The 20,301-nt window shown below is 43.1% G+C and overlaps 1 long non-coding RNA gene across 1 annotated transcript in view; it reads right to left on the bottom strand.

The window, feature by feature from the left end:
- Window positions 1-17,508: 17,508 nt before the first annotated feature.
- The window catches only part of LOC119516792, a 37,566-nt gene continuing 34,773 nt past the window's right edge, over window positions 17,509-20,301 (bottom strand). The window contains exon 3 of the long non-coding RNA XR_005213374.1: window positions 17,509-17,623. This is a non-coding gene — a long non-coding RNA (uncharacterized LOC119516792). The remainder of the gene's footprint in view (window positions 17,624-20,301) is intronic.

Consider the following 20,301-nt stretch of genomic DNA (forward strand, 5'->3'; position numbering starts at 1 on the left):
CATCATGAAAGCAATGAAAATGGGTGTCAAGGTGAAAGAACAGGAAACCATGCCTAACCTTTACCATGAGAAATGAACACATTTGTGGGTGAATCAGGTGGGGTAAAAGAGTTCCAGGGAGAGGAAATTGTAAAGGTTTGGAGATAAAAGGCATGCTACCTTCTAGGGACAATAGGTTCAATATGGCTAGAACATGGAGTGAAAAGAAAGACTGGCAAGAGATGAAGATGGAGAAATTAGTGGCAGTCAGATCATGAGGGCTCTTGCAGGTTTTGTATTAAAGACGATGAGAAGCCAAATGCTCAGACAAATGTCATTATAGAAAGGTCATTTTTCACATGTGCAAAAGTTGGATTGAACAAGATTGGAGGCAAAGAGACCAGTTAGGGTACTGGGGCAATAATCCAGGTAGGAGTGGTGAGATATTAAGAGAGTAAAATTGGCAGGATCTGGTGAACAATAGGTGTAATAAATAGGTGAGAGAGGATGCCCACATTTCTGTCAACTGTGTGGATAGTGATGTCATCCCCTGAGCTAGGGACTACCGGGGAGGAGCATGTTGGCAATGAGAAGAGGAAAAGCTCAGCTTTCCACGTGCTCACCTGGAGGCAGAGATGTTTGGTAGACATTGGGATGCAGGGATGTAGCATCAAGAGAGAATTCAGGACTAACCTATGGGTGTGAACATGCTCAGCATATCCTTGGTAATGAAGTCATGAGGGGGTGTGAGGGCTCTCAAACAATCAGAACCCCCAACAAAGGAGCAGCAGCTCTCTGGATAAGGAGCACTGTCAACTCTTGTGCTTTCAGGGCAGATGCTGGGACCATGTTGCTGAGGGGAGGTTGGACAGCAGCCCTCGAAATCTCCTTCAGTTGAGCTTCGAGTCATCAGCTTTTCCCACCACCCAATATTTAGTTTCCTTTTCACATCATAAGAAAGTTCAATTTAACACTAGAGCCAATCACTACAGTGCCAAGGCATCAAAAATGCATTTCCTGGAAGACTGCATGCGATCTGCCACAGCTTCTATTCCTTTTTGGGACCCCCTCAGCCCTCTTCTGGCACTCTTCCCATTTTCTTTGTACTCCCAAACCCTGTTCTTTCAGCCTCTACCTCCCTTTGCCCCTAGCTTACCTGTCCTCCCTCAGCCAGCCCTGGTAATTCCCATCATGCACCTATGTGTCTGATGAATAGGAAGTTAATCAGAGTGCAGTCAGCTGTACCTGCGAATCACAGGCTCATTCTGAGTTGTCTTAATTGAACCATCTCCCCAGGAAAGATGAACTGTAGATAACAATCAGGGAAGTTTGTGAAAAGGGTAAAGAGGTGAGTCTTCTAAAATGAATATATGTCAAAGTCAGATGACAAAACCACAGGTTCACCTAAAATCATTCATTCATTCATTCATTCAATCATTCTTACAACAAATGCTGAATATGTGCCTCACAACACGTTGGGAGCTGGAGACTATGTACATGAGACCCCATCTCCAGAAACTCAGGTCTGTGGCTGTCACTGCCCTCAAGCTCTCATCATACTTCTATTTTTGTTTTCATTTTCCTGGAGAAAGCTGATGACTATTCAAGGAAGGATGAGCCAGGCTTCCTTGTGACACCAAAGAAAGAGATGGTCAGCTGAGAAAGTGGCCCAGGGGTGAAAAACCCTCAGCATGTGTCAGTGTCACCTGCTAGAAAGAAGCAAAGGAGATTCCAGAAGACCCTGGCTAGTTCTTTACCAAATTGTCTCTCTTCTACCAGACAGACAGAGGTATATGAAAGTTCTGGCCAATACAGGCAGAAGTGAAAGATGCCCCTCCAGACTTAGCCCACAATCCTCCACTTCTCTTTACCTAGGCTGTAGGCATGGCCATAGAGGATTCCGTGGGAGACTCCAAGACCCTAGGGAATGGAAGAGCCACGAAAAGGAAGGACTATGAGCTCCTGGTGACCAGTAGAAAAGGGCCTCCAAACTCCCAGCCTCTGGTGACCCCACATTGGACTGTGATATGTTAAGCCCCTAATATTTGGAGGTTGTTTGTTATAACAGTTTGTCTGCCCTGAAAACCCTATCTTGGTTACTCTGGCTGCCATGACAAATACCACACAATGGATTGGCTTAAACAATAGGAATTTATTGACTCATGGTCAGAGGCCAGAAGTCAAATCAAGGCCTTGACAAGACCATGCTTTCTCCTCAAAGACTAGCGTCCAGGCAAGACTTGCTTCCTCCCTGAAGACTGTAGCATTCTGTTGTTGATTTGCCCAGATTCCTCGAGGTTCCTTGGCTTTCCTGTCACATGGCTTTGTTCCTGCTGGCTTTCAGCCTTCAGCTTCTCCCCGTGGCTTTCTCTCACTCCATTACAACCTTATTCAGTTGGCCCAAACCTTAACTAAAATAGCAACTTCAAGAGATCCCACCTACAGTGGGTTCAAACCCACAGAAATGTGAACTAAGATTAAGAGCCTGTCTAAACTGGGGTACAAAATTCAATTTACCACAAGCCCCAAGACTGTGAGAGAAGGAGTGTCCAGCGAGGGAAGGGAGGCTTATTTCTCCCGCATCCAGGGACACGGTTTCCACAACTGGACCGCACAGGTGCCAGGTGCCTCCAGGCCAGCCATCCCCCAATTAGGCACAACTGGAATGACCAGCTCAGAGAGGGCTTCCACAAGCAGCATCTTCCTCTCACTGGCCAGATGTGTCAGGTGAAGTCAAGTTCTGGTCTGCAGTCTCCATTCCCAACTATTTCGAAGAGAAAATGAGCCTATTCCACCTCCCTGATAAAGGAAAGTTAAAAAGCAAAGCCTGCAGGCTCTAGAGCCAGGAGACTTTCCAGACTCTCTGGAACTCCTGCTCAGAAGTCTTTAGTCATTCAAAATCAGGAAAGGGCAGGGGAAAAATTCAACTAAAGCTAAATTCTGGCTAGCCTCTGTACTCAGGAAGAATAATTAGCAAAAGCAATCAGGTTCTGTTTACCCTTCTATTGTAAGGAAAAATCATTTGTTACCTTCAGCATGTCAATCTATCACCATACTAGATGTCAGACCAAGAGAGTACTAATTTAGCCGGAGCCCCTGCTATGCAGTGCAACCCAGCTGATATTCAAACATCCATAAACATCGTCATTTGCTAATAGTAGCTAATGGCTTTAATCACAGAATAAAACAAATCAATAATTAACCTTAGCAGTAGAAGTGCAACTTGGATTCAAAAATAATGAATTTCTTAATGGTTCTTGCTGCCATTAGTACATATATGTCAAGGTGAGTATGCAGAAATGTGTCCATTTGCAAATAGCTAATCTATTCATAAATGATCAGATTATGACTCAAATTTGGACACATCTTAAAGGAGGGCAATAAGTAATGCAGCTATCAAGTTATCTCTGATTTTTTTTTAATGGTAACTATCAGCTTACATTTGAAACCATCGATTTCTCACCTGCAGCCCTGTTGTGTGCCAGGGGCTGAGCAGAGCAGGTGATTCAGAGGGTAGCAAGTGAACCTGGCTCCCTCCTGGTCCATCCAAGCAGGTCATTACAGCAATGTCCTAATGGCTCTAACACAATCTGCCTGCTGGGGAAGACTGGAAAAGATTGGGCTTATGGTAAAGGAGGTGACATTTGAGTTAGGCCTTGATGGATGAGTAGAGGTTGCCAGATAGACAAAGAGCAAAAGGCCAAAAACTGAAAAATAAAGATAAGGAGCATGATTTGCCCAAGACATAGCAAGAAGATCCATCTGACTGCAAAGCCAGGGGCTCACAGGGACACAGTGGGTGCCAGGCCAGAGAGTCAGAATAATCACCGAGAGCTGTGGATGTCTTGCTGAGATTCTTAGTTTTTTCCTAATAGACTATGGGAGCCACTGAAGGACTGAGCCCACAAGAAATTAGAAACATCACTGAGACTTTTTTTTGTATGCCTTTTATAGCCAGTAGAAATAGGTTTTATTTGAGTAAATGTATGTTTATCTTATTTGTCTTAAATCAGAAGCATTTACCCCAAAGGCTCAAATGACTGGCTATTTCTCAGGATTTGGGAAGTGCTGAGCGGGACAACCTCTATGATGACTGCAGAAATTTTCACCCAAAGACTGGCCTGTACTTTGATCATATTTAGTTTTACTTACATATGAATATGATTTGAATAAGCTCAAGATCTTTTAAGACAATCTAACAGATACTTTCTGCCTTGTATGAGGGGTATAATATGGCAGACATCTTTGGTTACCTATACAGCAGTCAATGTCCCCTTCTTCCATTCTGGGAAAGCTCTGATTTTGTTCCAGGGTCCACTCCTTCTCCATCTGACTTGGGTAACTCTTGTTGGCAAAAGCCAATCATGGAGGTCCCATTCTCCTTCCTGGCAATTGGTGTAGGTGCAGGCCTGTGACCAAATTCCAGCCAATGAGATGTAAGATGAAATCTGCTGGGGCTTCTGGAAAAGTTGTTCTTTGTGGTAAAAAGGAACACACCCTCTCTTGCTCTGCCTCAAGAACTGTCAGGAGAGTATTATAAGGGAGCATGGCCCGAAGACAGTGCCAGTCCCTAAAGACAGCAAAGCAGAAAGATGAAAACAGTCCTCGATTATGCAACTGAGTTACTGAAGCAACCAACTCGAATGGTCCTACCTTCAGACTCCTCACATGAGATAATCAGTTCCTTCTTGGGTAAGCCAGTTGAGTCAGAGTTCTCAGTTATTTATGGCCAGAACATCCTCTCTCACAGTTGGCCTAGTGCAGGCCTGGTTCAGCAGGTAGATGTTAGTGCCTCCATCTGACTGTTTATGGTCAGCACTCATTTTTATGGGTCAGAGCCTGGGCTGTTAAACATTTCATCACCCCTGGTCTGGGTGACCTGGGGGAGTCTTCTGTATGTACAGGGAGCATCTGAGTTGGATGCTTCTAATTCATTAAAATGTTCAGGTCTTTAGAATTTCAAAGGTAAGAATCATTCAGGCATGAACGCATTTACTAATATTCATTGAGCACTAATTTTGTGCTATTCATTATTCCAGGTGCTGAGAAAGGTTCCTAACTGGATGTTTTTACCTCTAAGAACTTGGAGTCTATTAGAGTAAATATGGCAATAACAATAAGTGATGTAACATGATAAATGCCTAAGAGTGACCCTATGGAAGATTCAATGTCTGACTTGGGTATTTAGAAAGTAGTTGATGAAGACATTTAGGCAAGGTTTCATTTAATTTGGATATCGATAGATGGGTAAAAAAGATTAACTACCATAATATAAATGTACTGAGGGGTTGATGGGAGTCACGTAGTTTTCTAAGGTCTCTGTATGAATTAACTCTTTTAATCCTCACAAGAACACTGTGTGGTAGATAGGGTACTATCCCCATTTTACAGATGAGGAAACTGAGGCATAGAGAAGTTAGATAACTTACCTAAGATCACACACACATTGAATTATGGAGCCAAGATTCAAACCAGAGCCTACACTCTTCACCACTTCACAGGAGCAAGCAGGTCTCATGGCAAGAGTGGTGTGAATACAGAGACAAAAAGTGAGGAGCTAGGATATGGAGAGCACAAAGGAAAGTGCCAAGAGACAAGAAGAAAATAACTAAAAACTAGTTGGAGCCAAATCCCAGAGAGCCTAGATGGACAATATGAGACCGGATTGAATTTGGAAAACATAAAGTGCCGTTGCCAGTTCTCAGAGCTTGGAGAAAAGAGTCTGATATTATCCATCAGTGTTAGAATAACCATTCTGACTCTAGGGCTGAGAATGGATTATCCAAGGGCAGGAAGACTTGTTTGGAGGCTGGGGCCATAGCTCTAGCAGGAGCAGTGGAGATGGAAAGGAAGAGATATTTTAGGGGATGTCTAAGAAGTGAAGCCATAGGACTCAGTGAATCATTGGTTATATGAAGTGAGAAGAGGGAAGAGACTGAGATGAATCTCAAGTTTGAGGTTGAGAGACAGCACAAGATGCCAATAAGTGACAATAAGATGGGGTCATTTGCTAAGACAAGAGCAGGCTCAGAAAGTAAGCAGGGGGAAGAGTTTGACTTGGGTACATTTTAGGTATTTAGAGTTGTAGCTTGATAAGAGAAGGCAACCAATAAGAGACTGGTCAGTTGAGAGCTACAGTGCAAAAACTACACAAAATTGACCAAGAGTTGGCCTATAAAGAAACTGGAAAACCAACCAAGATCAAGAGTCCTGGACCACTGGTACAACCAGGTACATCCTATCATCACCACTGACAGATGCTCAAATCATCATGATGTCATAGTGACAGGTACACTTAACTGACATTATATGTCATCATGATGGACATCTTGACAGCCAGGTACACCATGTCACCATGACAGACAGGTTTCATCCATTATGATGACACACAAGCATACCAATTACCATGGCAGGTACACCATGTCATAGTGACAGGTATGACATCTTTACATTGTTGTTACAGACAGCTTACCATGACACAAGCATGACACATATTTATGATGTCATCATGACACACAGATTCAATGGGTCAACATGAGAGATAGAAATAGGCTGTTGAATGCCAAACAAACAACATCTACTGAAGGACACTCAGAAGTCGTGTGACAAATTTACTGTGCCATTGTTAAAAGTGAGCTCGACAGCCTCCACTCTTGCTGAAAGTGATATTGCTCATGTACATAATTATAAAACTAATTGATGGTTTAAACAACGGTGAAGTTTTATATTTTGTTCCATCAGCCCATACACTGCTCAGAACTCTTTACTCAGATTAGGGTCCTTGTGTCCATCTGTGCACCATTATCTGGGTCCCATCTCTCCTTAGAAGAAGGACCAAAAAGGAAAACAGCTCCTCTGGAATGGGAACCAAGTCTTTTTCATAACTTTATTTACTCTTTGTTTTTTTTAACGTAGCATTTATTATGTGCCAAGCACCATTTTAAGCACTTTCAAGTTATAATTAACATATTTTTGTAACAACACTATGAGGCAGGAATAGCATTCCCAATTTACTGGTGAAGAAAATGGAGCATGAAAAGGTATACAGCTAGGGGGTAGTGAAGATGGGATTCAAACTCAAGTGGCCTGACTCCCAGGTCCAAGCTCTTTTATATCCCCAGGTACTATATCTTGACCTCTACATTCTGCCTCTGCATCTGTTGGAATGTTTTCAGTTGCAAGTAACAGAATACCCACCTCAAACTGGTTTGAACATTAAAAGGAATTTACTAGTCCCCATAACTGAATTAGGCCAGACCTCAGGCACAGCCTGATGCAAAGGCTCAAAGGATTTGAACAAGACCTGAGTCCTCACTATTTCTCAGCTAAACTTTCTAGGCACTAGCTCTATCATCAGCACACTCTCCCCTGATTGTCACCAGATGGCTGCCCACAGCCCCTAGACATGCCTCCAGGTTCTGATCCAGAGGAAGAGATGGGTCAACATCCCTGATATCTCAAATAACGGTCTTTGGGTTGACTCCTGCTATCCCTAATGACCATAACTGAGTCATGGGACTCACCCAGTAGCCAACTGGTGGGAAGAAGGTGTGGTGTGAAAGAATTCCCTGACACAGCTAATCTGGGCCCACAGCCGTAGCCGGGGATACAGGCAATCCCTTCTAAACAGATTTTCTTTTTGCAGAGTTTGGGGAATGAATCCTGAGTAGGAAACCAACAAATGTCCATTATACCATCTTATTCCCACCACCTAGATTAGTAGCCAGCACAGTAAATGCTAAGGGAATGTATATTATTTGGATGGATGGAAGGATGGATGGTTGGAAAACTCAAGGTTACAACAGAAAAGCTGCACTGGGACATATTTCAACCTTCTGAACCTCCAAATTAGTCACCAGGAAGAATTATGTGGACCATGGGAGCAGGTAAAAATGGGCTAACTGAGACTTGGCCAGAATGTGACATTTTTCCCCTGAGAACTCACAACTTTGCCCACAAGTTCTCATCAGTGTTCACAATTAGGCTGTTGGTTTAGGTGATCATTCTTGACTCTTGAACTTGAGAGAGAAAGACTTATCTGCATCTTCTGAAAATTCTTAGAAAATTCAACTCTTGCCCTGAGAATGGGATTTGGGGATTATAAAGGAAGGCTCCACTGCCTCTACTCTTGAAACTATCATGTTCCTACCTCTGCTTGAAAACCTCCTGGTGGTTAGTTTAAGTGTGTTTTAAGTCACTCATTCTGGAACACTTGCAAGGACACTGAGGAAGGAAAACATTAAAAGAAAATATCAGTTTTTCTGATTCCTAACATGAAATTAAAGAAAAGGTCAGACCTCATACCATCCTGGTCCCCAGGTAAGGACTGTAATTTTAAAATAAGCTCACCTGTGAAAAGTTGGCCCGGAACTATCCAAGTTCCCTGTAGTCATGGGCATTATAGGGGCCTGGTTCGTCTCTCCCCAGCCCCACACAGCACTGCACACTGGTGCCCTGGTTTCCCTGGAACTAAATGATGACCAACACATTTGGACTCAATTTGCAGCTTTGTCCCCAACACCCCCTACTAGACATGACGTCATATCCACGCTTCCACTCCACGTCCCACCCCAGGCCCAGTGGAACCTAAGGCCTCGTGTGTGTCAACCCCTAGGCCCATCTCCTGTCAAGTGAGGATGATAAGATACAAAGGAAGATCCTTAGAATCATGAGAAGCCCTTAGAGATTGTATTGTCAAGCCCCTAACGGTACTTTGGAGAACCATGAGTCCCAGAAAGGGAAAGTAACTTGCCCAGGGCCACAAGGGGCTTAAAAACCAGTACCAGAAACAAAGCCTCCCCATCCCCCACCAGGACTTTGTTGCAGAGCTGTCCTGGCCTTACAAACTGGGGCTTGCAATGGCCTACACACCTCTCATATTGATGCCTCTTCAGGGTGCCATGTGTGTCTCTGTGTGTATCTAGGTGTATGTACACACATGTAGGAGAAAAGCATTATAGAGAAGACATGAGGACTTTGAGAGGATATTTACAGGTGAGTAGTACAAATGTTCCTCCAGTCTGGCAGTTTCATTCCCAAGAAGGCCTGGAAATATGATACAGTCCACTGCTGTGCAAGGACCCCAGGCTATTCCTAATGAAAACCCAGTAATTCTTATGCCCAGAATGCAGATTCCTAAAAACACCTTTCCTCCACTCCTGCAGGCCGCACGTCCCCTCCTCTCCCAAGTGGAGCTCCGGGGAGCAGGAGAGCAAGAACTAGGGGTTAATGGCTAGAGAGATAAGGTGAACATTTGTCATGCCCTTTTCTCTAGTGTCTCTGCTCTTACTTAAAAGCCACTTCATTAGACTAAAATCCCCACAACACATGTGACTATATTGGAAATCAAAGTCATTTAGGAACCTAAAATAACAGAAGGAGATGGCTAAAATCTGATCTGGGGGGAAGCACAGGGCAAGTGGCCACCAAAGCTAAGGTCATTTCCAACGTTTCCTGGTAATCCCTGCCCAGGGTGGCTGGAAATGGAGGCACGGGTCTCCCCAGAACCATCGTTACGCCCAGGGGCCACCTGCTCATGATGCTGTGGGATGAGCAGATGAGAAGGGTTCACCAGGCACAGCCACAGCCCCCACAGCTCATAGACTCAGGAGCGCATCTCTCCATGGACAAGTATCCACGGTCCCTGCGTGTGCCTTCTGTCATCCTCCTGCCTGTAAGTTCCTTGAGGCTAGGGATGGAGAACGACTCTCTCTGTGTCCCCCTCAGGCCTGCAGAGGTTTTTCCCAGGCTCAGGGCTCAGAAATCAATATAGTTTAGCATGTTTCTTTGCATCATCCATAGCCCTGTCTCCCTCTTCCCATGAACTTGCTTGTGATACCTTTGTCCTGCTAGAATATAACTTTTCTGTGAGTACATCTTCCCATCACAGCTTGACCCTAAGCCTCTAAAACATATTCTCATCACCTATTACTCACCAGTGCCTACTCCAGTGCTCGGACATAGGTCATCCAAGCAGGTGAGTGCATGAGTGGCTGAACAAACTGAGGTTCTACTTTATATGCAGTGGCCCTGTCAGACGTCCCATGGGCATCTTTCATAAAGTGGCTATGCCATGAATGTTTGTCTACTGAAGTGCTTGTTCAGCCCTTCCTTTCAGAAAACCACCAAGTTTATCACCCTAATCCCTTGCTTAGAGTCTGCCTGTGAAGATCCAGAACAGGAGGCGAGCAAAGCCAGATAGAAGTCCTTTGTCTGCAGAAGTGACAGTTTGAGTTTCCAAATGCAAGGAAAGGAAAGAAGTCATTTCTGGTCACTTCTAAAATAACATCAGGCGATTAAACTCAGGAGTCCTGCCTCCCTTGTAAGGTCAGAAGTCAGCAAAGCCAAATTTCCAAACAAAGTTGGAATTAGTTTAAAAGAGGCAATGCTTAAAATCTCCAAAGATGAAAATAGCTGAAGAATGATGTTTCGGCAGCTCAGATTTAACTCACCAAGTGACAGTTCAGCAAGATGAGCTGTGTGCTGGGCAGCGAGACAAGCCAATGAGCTCATCCCTGGACCACCCACACTCTGACCCAACCTGCTGCGGGTGAGAGAGGTGGAGGCTCAAGTGGCCTTCTAAAAGGTGGAGAGAATGCATGTGACTTGGTTGATCCCGGGGTCCAGAGTAAAGGCTTACTTGGACGTCTAATGCAGCAGCTTCTGGATAAGGCATGATTTTTAGGTGGGACTAGTTGGGAAGAAGGCTAAAAAGGAAGAATGGAAATGCAATTTGTAAAATCTTTGTATTGTGATAAGAATCCAATAAGATTGGCTGAGTGAGGGCTTGAAATTTCATCAGTTCTATGAACCATCCCCAGAATGGAGGGAAAGGGGTTGGTTTTAGCGTGTCAAAAAGTCAGCAGTAAAAGAACTGCCCTGCAGTTGGGGCAGAGCCAAGCTGACATTTCAGCCTGAGAAGCACTCCTTTTAAGGGCCAGGATTTTAAAGAATGTGCTCTTCAGCCTCTCCCACAAGCCCACACAGGCAAAGTCAGGCAGAAGGAGCTGTGTGCGCAGTGAGATGTGTTTTTCTCATACCCTCAGATGCCTTTCAAGGCTTGCTCACCAACTCCTCCCTTCTTGGCACCTTTCCCAGACAGTGGGGACTTGGCTGGAGGGCTGTGGGGGGTGGGGGGACTTTGGAAGGAGGGTGAAAGGAAGTATTTCCAGATCCAACTATCCTAAGAATGCTCTGAATAACATCTGCTCAGGTTTATAAGGAGTGTCTAAGGCTAGGGGAGAGAACTGTCCTGTCTCAGAATCTATCCACTGAGTTGCAGATCTGTCTCGTGACATGTATAAAGCTCAGTTGGATGCTAGGTGACTTTAGGTAACCTGGAGTTCATTCATTCCTTCACTCATTCATTCATTTAACAAACATTTCTCAAGAAACTTCTCTTTACCCAAACACACACAAAGAAAATAGTGTTAGCCCTTCCTGGAGCTTCGTCTCAAACTATCACAAAACAACCACTTGTGAGGTTTTTCTGGTCATGGACTGCAGTGTTCCACTAAACTCTGCTATGGTCTCTTTCTGAGGTAAAAGAAGGAGATTGGATATCTAGAAGGCCAGGGACGAGCTTGGCCATATTGTAGTGCTATAGTCAATCAATCAATAAGTGTAAACTGACCCTATGGGTCTAGAAATCAGAACGTATTTCTGGTTAAACTGGGAAATACAGATTTGTTGTATGAAATTTCCCTTTTCAGACATGTTTGAAAGAGATGTTCCAGTCCAGAAAACTGGTGACCAAAAAGCCAAAGCCATTCCAAACCTTCTGGCCACAACAGAATCTTCAGAGTAAATTTATAGGTGAACATTATTTTTACTCGCTCAGTGAAAGCTGAGTTTTCTCATCATGACAATAAAGGTCCTTTTTGCTTTGAGCTTTACAATATTCAGTCACTGAGATGAAAAAAATTTCCAGGTACTTTGACAAATGACTTGTGCATTGGTACCAAGATTCTATGTAAAGCTAAAGTCTGGGAAAGCACTGCAACTAGCCAGAATGTTTTAGAAGCCCTTATTCTACTTAGTAACTCAGCAAGGACAGTGTCCAATGCAAATGTGTTTTTCCAGTCCCTAAATTATTTCATAAATATCATTAGTGTTTTTTAGTGTCATAACAGTTGATCTCAATACAGTAGTTATTCCCATACAAGGTTATATGGCTTTTGAAGAAAAGACTATATATTTTTGGCCTTTGTTAAGAGAATTTTGGATGGTGAAAGGCACAAACCATGCTTATGACATGCAAGTAACAAATAAGAATCCTAATGAAAACTCTAAGAACAGCAGAAATTCACTTTGGAAAGAACATCCTTATTGATTTCCCTTGTCTTCAGATAACCCCCAATTCAGGTCATTGCACCATGTTTCCTAAACTGTGATTTTAAGATAATAGGTATGAGACAGTAAGAGGTTAATATACTAAGATAATAACAGGTAAGATATTAATAGATATTCCACCATGAAAAGTTTCAGTAGTCAACTAAGTAGCAGATCAAAGCAAGTCAGTAAGTTGAGGTTTTTTTTTGTTTGGTTGATTGTTTTTATCGCTGGTTTTCATGGTAATTGCACACTGTGAATTCCAAGATGGGAATGGAGTATGTCAGAGGATACCATTTTTCTGTGGGAAATATTTATGATCCATACAGAGATAATCATAAATATATTAAGAATCATCTTGAGAGATATGGGGCAAGATGGTGGCATAGGGAGGTGTGGACTTTAGTTAGTCCTCCAGAGCAGCTAGAAAACAGTCAGGAACAACTAGTAAATAGTCTGTCACAACTGTTTAAGGGACACCCGTGACTGGACACACATCATACACCAGTCTAGAATGGGCAAAAGGGCCAAGACTACAGCATAGAACTGTAAGTAAAGCTACCTAAATTGAAGAGGTGGTGCCCCTCCCCACTGGCAAGGCAGGCTGAGTTGGAACACTCCCCTGTGTGAAAAAAAAGTGGCCTCTATTGGGAGCAAGGGAAAGTAGCTCAATCAGGATCCAATCACAGTTTTAATGAACAAATCTGGACTACTGAATACAAGCTATGAGCACAGATAAACCCAGAGCAAGCAGGAAAGGAACCCTGAGGTCTCTAGCAGAAGACAGGAGGTGGGGCTGAGAGAAAACTAAATAAGTAAACAGAGGCTTCTGGAGTTGGCTGAGCTCAAAATTCTGGAAAAGGGCTGTGTCCCAAGAAAAGGGACACATAGAACCAGGTATCAACTCCAGCTCTTGACTGGCTAAATTGGGGAACTGGTTACTGATTCTGAAAAGAGGATTTTTTTCTCTTTCTCTTCTCTTAAACTATTTAAAGTAGCTCATTAGAGGAAGCCTCAGGTATTTTCAATTGTCAGCACTGACCCAGGCAAGGGTGTAGTTGAGATAGGTCTGAGAGACATAGTAAGGAGTCAAGTGAAGAAGATAATTCCCTAAAAGTAGTATCCTCCCCAAAAAAAGGTGGGGTGGGTCCCAGCTCAAGTGGTGGCCCTCCATCAGAGAATTCAGACCCCAGGGGCTGGGAAAAATAAAACAAAAACAGCTTAAGCTTCTCTTAACCACACCCCTGGCAGGAACAGCATCTGCAGAGAATTAAAGGCGCTGCACGTCTTTACACCAGTGGGGAGCTGTGGACTGACAAGCACCACCTGCTGGGCAGGATAGGAAAAGCACATTGTCTAGAGACCTCACAGGAAAGTCTGAAAATCTGCTGGGTCTCATCCTCAGGGAAACTTGATACTGATTACACCCTTCTCTTGAGACCTGAGCCTGTCTGGTCTGGGAAAACCTGTTTGGGGTTGATCATATCTGGGTAGACCCTCCTCAAAAAAAAAAAAAAAAAAAAGGCTCCATATAGGCAGGGCAAGAACCAGAATAACAAGAGCTAGAAAATTCTGATCAGTTAAAGAGAAGCTATGTTAGAGATCTAGAATAAATTGAACTGAACACCAAAGGATAGCGAACAAAGCCAACCAACAAGAAAACCCTAGGTAAAACAGTGAAAATGACCTCTAAAATAAAGTAATCAAGGAAACCAGATGCCTAGTCACCAACAAAAAATTATGAGTCACACAAAGTAAAATGAAGCTATGACTCAGTCAAAGGAACAAACTAACAATTCAAACAAGATATAGGAGTTGAAACAACTAATTAAAGATGTTCAAACAAACATTCTAAATCAATTTAAAAATCAAATCAACTAGATGAGGGAAGATATGGCAAAAGTGATATAAAGAAGACATTGGGTGGACATAAGGAAGAGCTCAAAAGTTTGAAAAAACAATTGGCAGAACTTACGGGAATGAAAGGCACAACAGAAGAGATGAAAAACACCATGGAGACTTACAACATCAGATTTGAAGAGGCAGAAGAAAGGATTCATGAACTAGAGGACAAGACATCCGAAATACTACAAACAAAAGAACAGATAGGGAAAAGAATGGAAAAATATGGGCAGGATCTCAGGAAATTGAATGACAACATGAAGCAGATGCATATACATGTCCTAGGTGTCGCAGAATGAAAGGAGATGGGAAAGGGGGTAGGAAGAATAATGGAGGAAATAATCACTGAAAATTTCCCATCTCTTATGAAAGATATAATATTACAGATCCAAGAAGCACAGCATTCCCAAACAGAATAGACCCAAATAGACCTACTCCAAGACACTTAATAATCAGATTGTCAAATGTCAAAAACAAAGAGAGAATTCTGAGAGCAGCAAGAGAAAAGCAATACATCACATAGAAGAGAAGCTCAATAAAACTATGTATAGATTTCTAAGTAGAACCCATGGAGGGAAGAAGGCAGAGATATGATATATTTAAGATACTGAAAGAGCAAAACTTGATCTTGGGGCTTGCCTTTATGAAACGTATTCTTGAAGAGGAGAAGTAAAGCCTACTTATAATTATGCTTAAGAATCACCTCCCAGAGAACCTCTTTTGTTGCTCAGATGTGGCCTCTCTAAGGCAATTCTGCAGGTAAACTCACTGCCCTCCCCACTATGTGAGACATGACTCCCAGGGATAAACCTGGCCCTGGTATTGTGGGATTGAGAAAGCCTTCTTGGATGAAAGGGGGCAGAGAAATGAAACAAAATAGAGTTTCAGTGGCTGAAAGATTTCAAATAGAGTTGAGAGGTCATTCTGGAGGTTATTCTTATGCATTATATATCTATATATATCCCTTTGTAGTTTTTAGTGTATTAGAATAAATAAGAGGAAATACCAGAAACTATTGAACTGTAATCCAGTAGCCTTGATTCTTGAAGATGATTGTATAACTATATAGCTCTTAAAGTGTGACTGTGTAAGTGCAAAAACCTTGTGACTGACACTCTCTTATCCAGTCTATGGACAGATAAATAAGAAAACAAAGACAAAAAATAAATAAATAATAGGAGGGGATAAGGAGTATGGGATGTTTTGTGCGTTCTTTTCTATTTTTAATTTAATTTTAATTTTTTTGGAGTAATGAAAATGTTCAAAATTGATTGTGGTGATGAATGCACAACTCTATGATGATACTGTTGAACAACTTATTGCACACTTTGGATGATTATCTGGTATGTGAATATGTTTAAATAAAATTGCATTTACAAAAAAAGAATCATCTTTGCTCCTGTGAAATTTTCTTTGAGCCACCCACTTAAAGATAATCACCACTCCTTCCTGACCCCACAGCACTATGAATCCCAGATAGTTTTACATTTTCCATATGTATATATGGAATTTTTAATATACTGATATGCACTTATCTGTCTTCCCCTCTAGACTGTGATCACCTTTATAGAACAAAGTGTGCGTTATCCATCCCATGTGTCCTCAGTTCCTGGTACATGGTCATTATCCATGAATCTTAGTGGAATATTTGAATGAATGGGTGAATGCTACTGTAAAAGAATGACCTAATTTACTCTCGTTACAGGTGTATCAGGTTTTCTACTTGGACAACCTCAGTTGGTACATGGTTAATTGTGACCAATTCATTTTGCCACATTTGTCATCTGTGACTCAATGTCCATATCTGATTACACATGGGTTCCCTGAAATAGTCCTTGTTAGGTTCTATATGGAAAGTTATCTTCCTTCTGGTAGCACTCAAGGCCTTCTGTGACTTGGCACTGGCCTCCCCTCACGTTTCTACTTCCCCAAACTCCACCCTCTCTAAATCTGACTGGCATTTCCCTCCCTTTAGCATTTCCAGCCCCAAGAGCACTGGACAAGACTTTTTGAAACAGGAGCTATTGAAGTGGGGTCATTTGTTGAGTTACATGTTACTAGTGCTCCAGTTACTGTTACTCAAAAGTGAGAATCTAGACTCCACCCTCTTTCTTCTACTTCTCATTTCCATGGAATAAACACACAGGACTTAGCATCTTAAGATATCAGAACTCCTCATCCATGCATCTGATTGCCTGAGTTATATATGGATGAGACCCTTCTACAAATAACGCTCTCTGACATTAGAGAGGGAGGAAGTAGGAAGCAGGAAGCAGCTTACAAGAAAGGCCCAGTACACTGTTGTGGTGAAGGAAGGGGTGGCTATGCAGGTGTGTAAATAGTGTGTATTTCCTAGGGGAGGAAGGGACTAGCTTGGGTCCAGCTAGTAATAACATGATATTTCATTTCCCATTCTACTGTTAATGTTTTATGTCACAATCTCTTACAAATTTCAGAGGAAAAGATGAATAAGAGGTTTTGGGTCCCAAAACTCTACCCATATCTCCCAATTGTGCCCATTCTTCAGCCCCCCTTAGACAAAGCATTCCTTGATATCTTCTTCCCTAAAACTAAATATAAACCTTCCCCCACTCTTAATCCCTTAAGACTTCTGCTCATACCTCTCAAGGAATGTACCACATTTGGATGCAGCCTGAGTTGGCATCTTAAAACCGATGGCATCTTATAACTGTTACCAAGCAAGGAGGAGGTCATGGCATTGTCATTGGTTGTTGTCCCTGGGGGTAAGATCAGACAATTGCAAAGTTTGATCTTTCTGTCAAACTATTTAAGGACCATTTGAAAAAGAATATGGGTCCTGGATTTGATAAACCATTTAGTTGAGACCTTTTACCTTTAGGTAACATCAAGGACATACTAGCTCTCAAAGCTGTAAATGGGTGTCAGGGTCTGGGAAGAAAAGTCCAGGTCAATCGTGTAATGAATGCTCTAGGAAGACACAATTCTCATCACTGTGCTGCGCAAACACCAGAACTCCAGACCAAGAGCTGTTCTGAAAAGCCAATCTCGTGAAGACAGGTTAGCAATCCTTCAACCAATTTATTTTGCTTATATTTTCATTTTAATGCATGTGCAAGTGTCTACATAAGACTGAAAGGGCTCTTTCAATCATAAGAAATTAAAATTCTAAGTTACCAAGCATGGTGGTCATAGTTTAATTAGCAAGACTTTTTCCTTCTTAGGGGTACCTAAAATAATGGTGCATCTTCAAATCGATAGCGTCTTAGATTCTACGAAACACAAGGGTTAGTTGTTAATCTGGTTAACCCACCAAATCCTGACTGTAATTAAGTTTTCTCTCTATGTCTCGCTCCAGTCGAGTTGGAAGCTTCTCGAGTCCATCAGCTACCCACCTGAGCTCCTGAAAACATGTCCGCGTTCTTTGTGTTCTCTGAAAGAGAAAAGCAAAATGTGGAAAAGCTTTAATGTTTAATACCGGCCTGTTATCCTCATTTCTGGTTTCAGGAATTAGATGGGGAATGACTTCATAGCTCTGCAGGAGACTGTATTGATGGAACGGGCCTCACTCTGTGCAACAGATGCGCTTCGGGAGAAGATGTGTTTAATTTAGATATTTTTAATTCAGTTGTGTTCCCACAGATAAACAGTTTTCTAAAGACATTGCACACACACACACACACACACACACACACAAAATTTCCCTTCAGAGGGATCACAGAATTTAGCTTCAAAGCCCAGCTCTGCATGCCAAATTTCCTGATCCCACTGCCCACACCCTCTCCTTTGAAGGGTAATTATCTGTTTAGATTTACAAACCTAGAATAATTAAGAACTCTTTCCATGTCACTTCCTAAACATACAACAATGCAGTGTTCCTAGCAAGTATGTAATTCATATGTCTACAAAGCTTTGCCATCAAGAAATAGGAAAGTGAAAACCAAATACTCAGCCTCGAGGAAGGGATTGTAGTTGGTGGGATTTAGCAAATGAGAAAATGGTCCAGGGCCAGGGAAATGGCCTTCAGTCACAGCATTCTAATGTGTTCACTGGGAGGATTTTCTCCTCCTGTGATTCTGCAAACTTTAATGGGTTTGAAATGATTCACTGAGTCATGCCACTGATAGGGAAGGGAAAATGTCAAGCCCCATGTTTCCAGTCATGCATTTGCAGACCAGACCAAAATGCACTTCAGAACTTCTAGGTTTCAATAATAAATCATTTGACAAGTATTTTCCAAGCACCTATCATGGGCCTCCCTTGCCTTGGGTTCCCCTGGATGGAGCACAGAACATGGAGCCAACCTGGCCCTCACTCTCGGAGAGTCGACCATGGGGATGTGAGGTCAGCCTCAGACAGGAGTAAGAGGGAGAATCCACTAAGCAACTTCACTCTGCCAAGGTGCCCACTCATGGTGGGCAATGGAGACAAGTCAGCAGAGGAAAGTGCCCGGGGCAGGGGGCAGAAATGGTGCCTCCAGCATTGCCCACAGGAGCTGAGATCTCCTTGTACCAGCTTGATCTGCACCTGGAGGTTGCAGAAGTACCACCATGCTCTCTTACTTCACCATAGTCCTTGCACCACCATTTCTGGAGGCCTTTGGTTGCCACTGGGTCACTCTGTTCAAACCAGGTAAGAAGCAAAAGCAGGGAGTCAGAGAAGTGGACAGAAAGGGGCTGCTCTAGTGGATGAGGCATGGCCCTTCTGAGAAGCCACAGTGCTGGGGGAAGCATGGAATGCCCACCAACACCTACTCCAGATGTGAGGCCAAGACCCACCTATTAGATTATGAAAGTCAGTGCAAAGCTGAGTAAGGGGCTCTTTTAGCCCATCCCAACATATAAACCGAAGAGCTCCTCTTCTCGCACCTTAATGCAGGTCTTCAGCTGAGCAATTCTAAGGCTCTCAGTGCAGAGAGGAAAAGATGCCTGAAGGAGCGGAGAGATGCTAGTGCTTTAGTGGGGCAGAGAAGCACCTGCGGGCAGGGGTTGAGGACAGGTGAGGCCTTCTCGCCTGGTCCGCACCCCAGGTGCATAGGTTCCCACCACTTGCAAAGGGACGGCACTCCTCCATCTGCCCGAGAACAGGTGGTGACCTCGCCAACGCCGCGCCAACCCCACCTTCCCAACCCGAGGAGAGAGGGGCAGGGAAGGTGAGGCAGGATACGAAAGCACAAAAGTGTCTCACCAGACACTCCTCCCCTTGCCTTTCTGAACACAATTGTGTGGGTCCCTCAAAGTCCACAGCCACTCGCTCTCTGATGAACCCCAGAGGATCTCATCGAGCAAGTCAAGTCCCAAAGTGGCCTGTCCCAGCTGAGAGCCCAGCTCCGGAATCTCTCCTGAACCACATGGACGTCTAAGCCAGAGACCTCCTTGCCAGTGCTGGCCGAGATCAAGCAGGGCGCTCATCATCTTTCTGACTTGCAGGGAGTATCCCAAGCGGAACCCTAAGTCCCATAACTGGGTCCTTGACCTGGGGCCAAACTCTCAGGCAACCCTTTCTGCTAACACACCAGATTTTCCCAACATGGAATTACTAACTCTTGAAGTTGCTCAGACCTAAATACCATACAAGACTTTTCATTTCCAACCCTCCCCTAATAATCTATCAATGGAATTATACATTTGATTCACAATTATATGCTGAGGCTTATCACCAGGGCCCTGATATTGTCTTAGTAAATGCAGAGTGGAACCCAAACAAAGCCCACCAAGGAGGTGCCTAAAATTCCTTGGCACCACCGTGCAGCTTGAGTCTTACTGAAAATAACAACTATTCATTTTAATGACTGTTCAAGTTTATTTTCATAAAATGTGTTTCACATAAGTCCCCAAGTTTCATATACAATTAATTCCCTTCACAAAGAAACTGTGTTTCAAACCCAGAATGGTCCTGCTGATCTCCACGGCCACGGAGCTTGTTTCTTTCAAGTTGCAGTTGGCTTTTTAACACTGTAATTAAGCTTGGGGGAAACAAATCATAATGCAAACCAAATAAATCCTGCCCTTCATACAATTATGTATGGTATGCGGTGAGGAAAAAATGATCTAGGCTTTGTTCATCTTAAAATACACTTGGCAGGCACTTCACTTAATAAGCTCCTTTCTC

This window comes from Choloepus didactylus, chromosome 20 (genome assembly GCF_015220235.1).
Source record: "Choloepus didactylus isolate mChoDid1 chromosome 20, mChoDid1.pri, whole genome shotgun sequence".
NCBI classification, from domain to species: domain Eukaryota; kingdom Metazoa; phylum Chordata; class Mammalia; order Pilosa; family Megalonychidae; genus Choloepus; species Choloepus didactylus.